The sequence below is a fragment of the Elaeis guineensis genome, chromosome 2 (assembly GCF_000442705.2).
Source record: "Elaeis guineensis isolate ETL-2024a chromosome 2, EG11, whole genome shotgun sequence".
NCBI classification, from domain to species: domain Eukaryota; kingdom Viridiplantae; phylum Streptophyta; class Magnoliopsida; order Arecales; family Arecaceae; genus Elaeis; species Elaeis guineensis.
In genome coordinates, this window is record NC_025994.2 from 120,698,942 (window position 1) to 120,711,800 (window position 12,859).

The following is a 12,859-nucleotide window of genomic DNA, read 5'->3' on the forward strand; positions in this document are numbered from 1 at the left end:
CACCACGCCAAATCATACGGTGGATAACACGCCACATTATCCCTTGCATTTCACCTATTCCAGATTGCATGTTATCCACCGTGCATATGCTCCGAGATTTGCGCTGGTCCTCTTAGTCTAGTCTTAGACAAGAATTCATGGGCTACGTTATTCATAATTTTGGATAGATAATAATTTTTACACTTCTATCTAAAAGTGTAGCGTGAGACTACTTTGTTTTGCATCATGCTTAATGTATTAGCCGTCATATCTAATGGCTATTAAAGTATTGGAAGTTCGAAACATGCCAGGTCCTATATTTGTGACTTCTCTTCATATATTTTCTTCTTGCAATGATCGTCTAGAATAGAGTGGTGGTCGTTCTTGTTGGTGTTAGGCATGGGAAAGCCATCTTATATAGGATTGCGTGGTTCTATATTTTTTTTTCTGAAAAATTTTGCTGCCAATCTCATAAAATTGAATTCAATAAATAATCGTTGTATTCCTATGGCTTGCGCTGCACGCTTAGCCTCTGTCTATGCTCAGTTGTAAACTCCCCTCTTTTGTAAGTGCTACACTTTGACTCATCAATAGAAGATGGTTGGCTACCTGAACCCCTTACAATAAACCAATAAATAAAAAATAATCTTTGCACGAACTTAATTTTAGCTAACTAAAAGTTTTTTAGGGTTTGTTCGGATGATTGGATATAAAATCCCACAGGGATCATGCATTTGAGCTAATACAACTATCCAAATTAGATTGGATCAGACTCTATTAAGTATACAGGTCTAAAATACTTTTGGAATGGGCCGACCCGAATCTCATGAGGAGCTTCTTTTTTATTTTTTTATTTTTTTTTGGATCAATCATCTAAACAGCCTTTAAAAGTTTTAGTTCAGCCCTTAGGTGTGACCTAAAAAGGGACCTAAGCTATCCTAGCATAACACCATGATTCAAAGCTGGATTTTTCATTATCGTATGGTTAGGACATTGGTAGGTGTTGCGGCCAAGGATACTCTTGACTTGGATGGATCAGTCATACTTTCTTTTGACTCATAATCAAGGATTAGGCCTTCCTAAGGCCAACTACTCCTAGCTCTGATGGGTTGGTCTCCGCTCCTATATGCGTGAGGTATTGTCTGCTTTGACTTCTGGCTCATATCTGATGTCGTCTTGGACCTTATGATTTTGTCCTTTAAAAGGCATCTTATAGAGAAGAAAATGTCCCATTTTATATAAGCTATACTCTTCCTTAACTTACAACCGATGTGGGACTAAGGATACACTCCTCTCGCAATAATAGGTTTTGCATGTTTGGCAATCATATGAAGAGGTTTATATGCTATTTGAGAAGTGGAGAATTAGTTCTCCCTTCTCATGACCTTAGTACGGAATAGAATGAATAAAATACTAAGAGAACATTAATTTGCCCTATTTGCTTGTAGTATCTGTATGTCATTTATAAATGTATGCTGTATCATGGAACAAGGTCCACGTGAACCCTACTGCTTCAAAATATTGTGCTTCTGCTCCTATGGGAGGTGTTGATTGACCTTGATCCGGTATGTTCATGACATGCTTTAATTAAACAAATGAAATACTGAAATATAAATCATGATATTTTTTTTGAAATCAGCTCATTTGGCCCTGTTAACCCTTTTAATCCCTTGGAGTGATTGACCGCAGCTGCTAGCGGAAAGATGTTGGCATTCTGACATTTTATATATGGTTGCCATTTTTTCCTAGCAGTAAGTTTGACCATTTATTTTTAGGTTAGAAGTGAGCATTCATTGTTTAGTATTGGCAAAAAAAATAAAGTACGAAATTGAAAAAACTTTGTAAAATATTATTTCGCCGGTATCTTTAAGTCAATTTGGAAAGTTTGAATGAAAAATATGTACAGTGGATGTCTTCAACAAATGACATCTTTGCATTTGATGCTTAAAGTTTAGAAATTAAAGATATATATAATTTAGCTATATTATAATTTATCTCATTAATAGGTGTTCGGATCTAGTTCTTTTACTTGTGCCAAATCTTCTTCTGTCACTTTCAACGACTAACAAAAGTTGATTTGAATTGAACAGTCTATTAACATGATTTTATGTGATACAGTTTTGCATAAAATTTTCGTTAAATTTATTGCTCGATACAATTTTTCGTTAAACTCAACAGGCCTAAAGCATAGCAATACGGCAATATAAACTTACCATGTTTCAGTAAGGGATGGGAAATGCTGTTTGCGCGATTAGAGTGAATTCACGACTACTTTGTTCGCCCCATCATGAGTACTAGCCCTAAATATGCCTTAAGTGGAATTTTTATTTAGTTTTAGTTAGAAATTAGAATCCTGAAGATCGATTTAGTTTCCTTGTTTAAACCCATTTGTTCTTCAATCCATATATTTCCATCATTTTGGACTCCATAAAGTTAATTTTGCTTCGGCTAGCTATTTATTTACTGTTGTTACCTGGGAAATCCAAATTGCTATGGATTCATATACTTAAAGTCTAAATGGCTAAAAAGCTTGTGCATCATTATGCTACTTTGAGCTGGTTAAGTTTATGTTTTGAGGATGCAAACCAGTTGCTGCTTTAATTGGTTCGTGTATTTATTACCAGAATATGCTTATCATGAAAACTTTTACATCTTTTTCATGGAATCATGGTTTAGATCATCTTGGATTAGAATTCGTTTTAGTCTACCATCTGATTGTCTCCTGCGTAATTGGATATCTCCTTTTTTCTCTTGCCATTTCAAATGCTTGGACACCCATCTGAATACATTTACCGCAAAACCTCGTTCTGTCTCTTTCCCTTGCCAAAAGTTGATTTCAAGCGAAAAGTTTATTAGTCATGATTGTATTAATCTGTCAGTGTATATAGCCTGATTATTTGCTGTAAAGGAAGTGAATATATCTACAATCTGATCAGTGAAGGAAAGAGTGAATCTAGCCTTGATCCATGTCGGATTTGACTCATTACTACATAAGATCTGATTCACTGGCACATTCTCAACCGCATTATTGTTGATCCATTTTCCAAATTATTGTTGATTCGCTTAATTTTCCATATAATCAGGCTTTTTTTTATTATTTTAGCTATTTATTTTTAGAAGGGCATTGTATCACTTTCCATCCTAAGAGAATTATGGGCGAACACAAATTTAAGTACCTTTCTATCATGATGATTATTATCCTCCCTGTTCTGTCATTATATGATTTTTCCATGATTGCTGTAAGATTTCCCGGTCATTGGGATCCGATTCATTTTTTTTGAAATGTTTACCATATTTGATAAATTGACAACGTGTGTGTATATATATATATATATATATATATATATATATATATATACATAGCAGTGACACACAAGTGAATACAAAGAGATTTCATCCTTTGTTTTCTTGATTTACATATCACCCTCCAACCCACCTAGATGCAATTATCCCAAAATCTTCACACAGCAATATATGGTTTACCGATGCTTTGTGCTTGCATTGTTAGCAATGGATGGCCAAGTATGGACGGTTCTACACGGACGCAGCAGAGACGGATCGGCGTTTCCAATTCTTCAAGAACAACTATGAGTACATCGAGTCTGTCAATAGAGCTGGCAAGCTGCCTGGAAGTGTGAACTGGATAACCAGTGGTGCAGTTACTAACGTCAAGTATCAAGGGGCATGTGGTAAGATATAGCGTACAATGAGTTATTATTCTTAAGAACGAGTTGTTTAAATTTAAAGAATAATGGGGATAAAACAAATAATGTTATCTCAAACAACTATATAGGGAGCTGCTGGGCGTTCGCTGCTGTAGCTGCGATCGAAGGGATCACTCAAATCAAGACCGGCAATTTGCTCACACTGGCGCTGCAACAACTTGTAGACTGTGATCCTACTAGCCTTGGATGCAGGGGGGATGGCTGGACAGCGCCTTCAATTACGTCATTAATAATGGATGCATAGCAGCGGAAGTTAATTACAGTTACATAGGGGTTTCCAGCTCTTGCGACGCCGACGAGACCTTATATCCGGCAGCTAGCATTAGCGGCTGCGAGTACGTGCCTCAATATAACGAGACTGCGCTCATGCAGGCAGTTGCGAATCAGCCTGTTTCAATTTACATTTGTTCTGAAAACTTCAAGTGGTACGACGGTGGTCTCTTCAAAGGTCTATGTCGAACTTGTCAGGACCACACCATGACGGTTGTTGTTATGGGTTACATGAGGATTATGATGGGCTGACTGAACATTGGATATTGAAGAATTCATGGAGTAGTTGTTGGGGTGACAACGGATTCATGTACATCCAGCGTAACGTTGGCTCGCCCGAAGGGCTTTGTGGTCTTGCCGTGGAACCTACATACCCAACAAAATAAGTCCAAGAATCTTCTACTGTGGCATCTTATGCATAAGTTGCAAACCTATATGCCCTACAAAATAAGTCCAAGAATCTTCTAGTACTATGGCGTCTGTCGTACAATTAATATATTTTCTAACAATATGAATTTTTAACTGATAAAACTCTGTTAAGTGCTTGATTTTTGATTAGATATGCATTATCTAAAGTTTTATTTTTATTTTTTTAAATTTTTGGGTAGTTATTATCCATTGGAAAAGTTTACAATGTTTAAAAGTTCCGTAGAGTTGCATCTTCATTTTGGTAAACAATGTTCTGCCAATCACCAAATAGCTAATACAGTCTTCGTGAAGAAAGATTGCTGGACCATGTGCTGCTAAAGGAATGAGTGCCAACAGCTGCCAGCAGAAAGATGTTGGCTTTGTGAGCTTCACCCTGCACCTCTTTTTTATCCTTTTCAATGACTTCCCCCCTGCCATAAATCTTCTCGCTAGTTATATTTAAATGCACGCCAACACCAACTGGGAGAATGTCCGAATTTAAATTTTGACAATGTTTTTCCGGTGTAATTAACGTAGGTACTCTAACATATATGCATGTCTTGCTTCAGCCTGGACACATCAAGGTGTAAAGAACTGTACTATAGGCCAACTAGAGGGAGATGGGATAGGCTAAATGAAGCGTAATCGATAGGGCACGATTTTTGATCTAACAAGTAGAACAAGGTCCAACCATTTTGACTGACGTGCCAAGTAGGAGAACAGCTGGTGTCAGTTGCGGGAACTACTAGAAATGGAGGTTGAACACGGGCTATGATCGATGGAAGCAAGCAGTTGTTACGTTGTTCATGTCATATTAGAAATAAGGTGGAATGTATTCTGAGAAAAGATCTTCAATATATCAATAAATCCAGTTTATTACTTATCCTTTTAGCTTTATTTTACTTCACTTCTAGATTACTAGTAGGATTCTAACTTAGCAATAGCGGTAATAGTAAATCTCTTCTATCATAGCCCTGAATAGTCACATCTAATTCTATCCATCAATCTTCAAATAGGCAGTATGACAGCATCGAAAGTTCTCAAAGATGAAGACATATGGACCCATGTTATACATTCAAAGCATCTTTTTTTTTTTTCAAAAATTTCCTTTCTAGCTACTCAAATATCGGTAACACCTTCCCACATCTATCTCTCTACCCCAGAAATATGCAAATAAGCCTTTGGACATGCTCATCCCTGGATGGCGAGAAAAGCTTGACCAACAATATATAGGTCAAGATTTGTTTGTTTGTTTGTTTTTTTTTTTTTCCAACTCCATTTTTTTCCCAATAGATTAATAGTGTAGTAACAAAGCAAACAGAGCTTAAACAATTCCAAAACTTCTCGCATATATCAATGGTTGCAACATCTACCTTGTCATATTATAAAACATACATAGATCTATAACCAATTAGTTGCATCTCTCCTGCATGCTGGGGAGATCCACATTTTGAGCCTTAATAATAATGTTTTCCGGACATTTTATTTTGAGAACCTTACTAGGTGATGATGCTGTTATTGTTCGCCACAACATTGGTAGGAAGATGCTTTGCCCATGCGCATACTGGCATATGACTGACAACCACGATTTACTAAATCATCATGTTAAAGGAGAGTACATAAAGTAATACATGGGCATGGCATGACTAATCTCCCAATTAGTATGTAGAACTTTGCTTCATCTCCATGTGCACTACTTGATCACATCGGCATACAGTAAACTCCCTTGAGTTAACCAATTTCACGCAATTTACTGCATGGCGTGAAAGAAAGGGCTTGGGTCAGGTTCAACAGAGTGAATTAAATCCCTCGATGGGCGTCACAAATTTTCCAAGATTAAGCATGATGAGTGGCCCAAATTGGAGAATCCAATAAACAAATAGTAGTCAATGCATAGGCATGCTTGATCGCTCATCATGCTTTGGAACACGTGAGGTGCCCGATGCTGTCCATATACTCCATCGCGCCCATACATGGAGTTTCCAAACTCCTTTTAAGTTGTTATGTTGTTTATCATATCTGCTAGCTATGAATGAATGTGCCATATTTTTCCAAGGTATGCGATAGAGTGCCTGATTAATTTTATTAAAGGCCTCCACCAGGCTGATGAATATCTCGAGGTTATTAATTTTCTTGGAACCTGCCATTTCTAGGCTTGCTCAAGTTAACTTCGATAGCAGTGTCCAGAAGAGAGATATTCTTGGTGGAGCTGACTTTATTATTAGGATTGTTTGTGGTGCTTTGATAGTGGTGGTGTCAAGATCTTTGATACGATTGTTCTAATGGCGGAATTAAATAAGATATGGGAGGAGTTGATTTATGCCACGTAAATATTGAAGGAGACTGCTTGGCAATTATTGGATGACTTTTAGATCCACATTATAATGATGTCCAATTCCATCACCTTCTATCGGATTGTTAGAGATTAGTGCACACATTTATTTCCATTGAGATTCACATGTATGCTGGAAAGTTAATACTACAACCGATTGGATTGCACCTCAATTATGTAACAAATCATGTTAGGACCATGTTTTGGGATTCTTCGATAAATCTTCTCATTCCATTACTAAATATTTTGTTTGCTGATTTCTATGGATATATATTTTTTTAAACAGTTTAGTGTATTTGATTTATCAAATTTCTAGTTAACAGTGCACATCTTGTTAATCTTGATAATAGATTGCAACTCCATCCTATATAAAGGAGGAGCTAGAAGATCCTTAGATAAGTCATTGTCTATTCTACTTTCTTTCGAAATATTTTGCATCTCTCTCCTTTCTCTTTCTTCTGTCGTTTCTATAGAATTTGATTAATTTGAGCATCGGATGATCCTCCGTGTAACAAATTTTTATAATAAAATTTTATTTTCAAATTAGTCCTAGATCGCAGAAATTCAGCTAGATTCACTATTAACATTCCAATTGTTAGACACAACTCTCTAGTTCACAGTGCAACCGACCTCACCCCATTACCCGGGTCGCCTACTGGCCTCAATATTTACTTCGGATTCTAGCGGCAACAGATTCCGCTGGGTCTATAATGATATTTTTTTGTTTTTTTGGGCAGTTGAAAGAATATGCAACTTTTTAAACTTTATTAGAACGCATAGCCAGCCACACTTCTCCTTTTATAGAAAAAGAAAGGAAAGTTGGAGCTTCGGTGGTAAGAACTACAAAACAGTAGAAGGATTTCCAACGATTGAGGCCAAAAGAAGAACGTTCCAAGTGTCAGGGAGGCCGGGAAAGCACCAGTGGCTGCAGTCAGCGTAAGTTTGAGGTTGCTTTCGCTGTTCCGATGTGAGAAGCTTCCCTCTCCTCATGGTGTACATCACCGTGTGAGCATCTCTCCAGTACTCTGATAGTCATGTGATGTTCAAATGCTTGACCGCTGTCCTCATCTCTGTGATAACCCGGCCTATTGGGCCTAAAGCCCATTAAGCCCACTCAGAAAAAAAAAAGGGGGAAGAAGTCTCCCGATCAAAGTCTTCTCCTTCCTCGATTCTGATTGAAAATCGAAGACCTAAGGCTATTGAAGGACCCTAGGATGAGCCCTATAAGAACTCCTCTCCTCTCTTCTGTGAGAGGATATAGCAATCACCGATGATCGCTGGTGTTTCCTCTCCGATTTTTTCGATTGAAGCCGCGGCCCCTCGATTCGTACTCGCTGCGATTTCTCGTCGGCGGGATCACCGAAGGCTGAGGTAAGCCCTTCTTCCTCTTCTTCTTCCTCTCTCCTCTCTCTTTTTTCTCGTGCCTCTGTGCACAACTGCCGGCGACGGATGTCGTCGGAGAAGGGACCCCCTATTTGGTCTCTTCTTCTCTTTGAATTTCCAACGCCGGCGATCATTGCCGACTGCCGGCCTTGGTCTTTCCGAACTCGAGAGGGTTGCCCCCTGCCGTCGGCCTTCGTTGTGCCGGCTGCGGCCCGAACGGTCAATCAAAGGAAGGGGACCTGTCGATCCTCTGTTTCGACCAGGGAAGACCACGGGAAGAAAAGAAAAAAAAAGAAGGAAAAAGAAAAAAAAAGGAAAAGAAAAAAAAAGAAAAAATTTTTTTTTTCTCTCTCTTTCTCCTCTCCTCTCTTTACCTTCTCTATCCAGTTTCTCTCTAAATTCTCTCCATTTTCTTTCTCTAGATCTTTTATCTCTTTTTATGGATTTTATCTCTCTAGGATCATTCTCTCTCTCTGATTGCTTTATAGACCCTAGGATAAATTTGAGATAAAAATATGATGACCTGAGATTACTTCGAAATTCGTGCAGTAGATTGGATCCTGATCCGATTCTTATTCGAAATTGATAACATCGATCATGGTTAATCTATATTAAAACATCCTGATCTCTGATGATCTCAATTATGATTGTCACTTTTGAAAGATACGAAGATTCTTTCTCCACTTTCTCTCTCTACTTTCTCTCTCATGACCCACTTTCTTTCTCTAAAAAGGTCTATGAATCCTGTACCGAGTTATGTCTTCATCTTTTAGGAACTCATATTGACTCTAACAAGATGATCCGAAGTTGTTTTTATATCCGTGCTGTATGTCAACTTCATTTGATCATATCAAGAATCTTTCAAATTTATTATTAATGGACTCTATTGATTGATCTTGATATAATCTGTGCTTCACAATTTCTTGATCAAGTCACTTAAATCTAACTCTCAGATCAGAGATCCTGAATTATCCTGGTATCTGAATGGTCCGACACATCCGGTCAACAGTCCTCTTTCCTTATTATTTAATCTTATTATATTTATGAAATAGAAATTGATGATGATTTGATATTTTAAATAAGATTAGCTGATCCTTCTAACGAAATCTGAAGATCTAAGATGAACGAGGTAAGTGGATCTTATGCTTCTTATTTATTTTTAAATTTTTATGATTTTTGTGCATATGCTCTTTTATTAATGAAATCATATTTTTCATAAAATAAGGATCAATATATGTGGTATGAAAAAGCATGTTTTATTATGAGCATTGATTTCATGAATATGTCTTATGAAAATAGCATGATTATGAAGCATGAATTTTATTATTTTTCATCTATGTATATGTATGTTTTAAGAAAAAAAAGATATAAGGATTTCAAAGGCTCTCAGATAGCTATGAATGAATCTCTTCGGGAAGATCAACATCCGGAGCTAGTATTTATACGAATCATGGCCCCGCCAACGGGTATAAAGTTGGCATACGAAACAAGAACTTTGTCGATTAAGAAATATGACCCTGTCACGGATATAATAGTGACCTTAGCACAAATATCTGGGAACAATATTTCGAAACTTGATATGAATACGTGATAAGAATAATTTATGATTTATGTTATGACATATACATGATTTTATGCATGCATGATTGATTTATGATTTATTTTATTATATGCTCTATGAAATACTTTATTTTGTATTATCTGTTATTTTCTAAATGTTGCATTATCATGAAAAACTTATGCTTAATCCGTTAAGGAAGCGCAAGTTCTATTTACTGGACTAGTGTAGCTCATATTCTTTTTTTTTTCTTTTTCTTTTAGAGAGAAAAAATGTTAGGATCAATGAAAAAAATCCAGACTTTGAAGATCTGCATAGCAAGCTTGAAAATTTGATAGCGGAAGTTTAGTTTATTTTATGATCACGGATTCGTAGTTATTTATGAATGTTGAGATTCAGATTGGTACTTGCTTTTGGATTTAGATGCTCTGAACCAATATTGGTTCAATTATTTGATGGATTTTAGATGATTATGATGGATTGACTTCGTGCTATTATGGGCTCCATCCTTTAGCAGCATGGCTATGTTATATTTCGAATTTGAAGTGTGACAATCTTCGTGAGAGTTTTCTCCACCATGGCTACCATGGACCTTGGAAACCACTGCACAAGTTTCGTTGGTGATTGGATGGGTTTGATGGAAGCACCAATATAGGTTTTCCCCGCAAATTTTGACATGCTCGTGTGAGCCCATGCGTCTAACCAGAAGATGGTCATGCAGTCAGAATACAATATTATTATCTTCAAATATTAAGTTGCTTCCTTTTCTACATTGCTTTGAATCTGTCTTATGACAAACAATTCATCGGAAGTGATGGATGCCAACGGCTAATTTTTTGAGTTTGATTAATTAAAATTGGGTTGACTTCTACCAGCCCACATCAGGTGGAGGTGTTTTCTTACCTTTTGTGCTCTGGAGAGATACTGCGGAAGAACACGGGCAGTCTTGCTAGGATCCACATTTCGGTCTACCCAACGTGCCCAAGTCCACGGCCCCATCTCAAACGTTTTATCCCGTTCCATGTCCTCCACCAACTCGATCTCCTCTGTGCTCGTAATAGTTCCATCTGCACCAAGCACCAATCATCAGAATAATAGCTGCATCCCTCGCTTAATTCCCTCTGCCAGGCCAGCGTGGAACAAATAAGATTTCGGAGGGTTTTGCATGGGGAGTGAACAGGACTCGCGGCTATATTCGTTGCAACGGTGATACCATGCCATATTTGCAACAGACCAATAAGAAGTCAAGAATCGGTGAAATACAAAAAGATAGTGGGGGTATCATTTACGGGAATCAATAAAACACATTAGAACCGATGAAATATAGAGATTCTTATTGGTTGGTGACACATATGACATGGTATCACCGTTGCAGCGAATATTTTTTTCTTGCGACGATGAGTCCAGCAGTGACCGATGTTGAAAACCATGACGTCTGTCTCTCGCCAATGCTTGGCTGGGAGTCTGTCGAGCCTTAGCACCTTCGATTGGTCTTCCCTTTCTTTCAGCTCGACGAGGAACGGGCTCCAGTAAAACTCCGCTGAGCGATCATGGTCCTTGCACAAAATGAAGTATTACTGATTGAAGTGTGTGTGTGTGTGTTTGTATATTCATCCCACCCATTCTCAAAAATTAGTTGAAGTAAAAGAATATCCATACCATCCAACCCACATCCGTCCTTAGCTTCTACCCTTCCTGAGGCCTACATAACCTTGGATTTGAGGTGCCCATATGATGGCGGGACATCGAGCGCTATCAGAAGCGTGCGTATTAGCTTGGGCTCCTCCACCCCAATTTATTACTATAGATGATTTTTCTTACATAATATAAAGTTTATAAGCAAATTTCAATATTTGTTTTGTGTAGAAAACCGCATTATAATCACCGATTGCACCCCAAGCTGACAAGGTGCGTGGTAGAGCAGACCACTTCCATACCCGCATCGCTATGCTAATAATGGTAATTGGATACTCCAAGTATATTGGTACACGTGGATGGATGCCTTTCTTTCTTCTACTTTGTATAATTTTGGCAGGTACGTACGCAATCTAACAATTTTTTTAGGTCAAACATTTGGGAACCTCTTCCCAATTCGACTTGGTGCATCGACAGGACAACGACCAATGCAGTGTCTATGCACGGATAGCGGTGAAAACCGGAAGCAAGGTACAGTTTCCTTCTAACCAAGAGATTGGCGGACTTTTTTTTTTTAAATACTATTTTTTTAAATATTATTTTATTAAAATATCTATAATTTAAATTTATTTATAAATTTACAATCCATGATTTCACTGCCAACCCGGCATTGCCACGTCACAGCAAAAAGGTCATGGATACAAATCATGGATTGTATCCATGGTTTCATTAAGATAAAATTATGGATTTAGTTGAAATCATGGATCCAATTCATATTTTAATAAAAATCTATTTTTTCACATTTTGAGCACGGTTAATGAAGTAACTGGGTCCGACATTTTTCTTGCCATCTAGAGGACAGCATTATTGCCTTATAAAAAAAAGGACAACATTATTTATTGTGGGATCAGTCACCCACAATATAAGGGGGAGAGAGACTGCATAGGCTGAGCATGCGTATCCTTCCTGTTGAGCTTGCAACCCATGACAAGTTTTGGATCTTCTCTGGCTTATGATTCATATTTGAATCAAAGAAAATCAGTTGAGATCATCAATTATTTGTTACTCCATAGTTTGTGATTGAACCGGCCTGCATGGACTGAGTACATTATAATTAAGGATGATGGTGGCAAAGAATTGATCAAGTTTACTCATTATGTAGGTTGCAGTGCCGGGACGGTATAAATTTTTGGTCAAAGCTAAACACAAAATGGTATTCAAATATTATGCTAGAGGTGGGTCTCAATTTTCTCATGCTGAATTTGCGGCATGTGATGTGATGGATGGGATTAGTGTCATAATATTATTTTTGGTCAAAGCTAAACACAAAATGGTATTCAAATATTAGCGTGCGTATTCTAGATGTAGGTTCTACCAAAAAAAAAAAAATTCTAGATGCAGGTCTCATGAGCTCTTTTCCAGAATAATATAAAAAAAAAATTTAAATACCAAAATATATCAAAACCAAACTTATTTACCAAACTAATGCAAAAGGAAAAAACGCCATTTTGAATGGCGTTTTTTTCCCTTCCACGTCACCCCCCTTTTCCACGGTGGCATCGTCCCCCC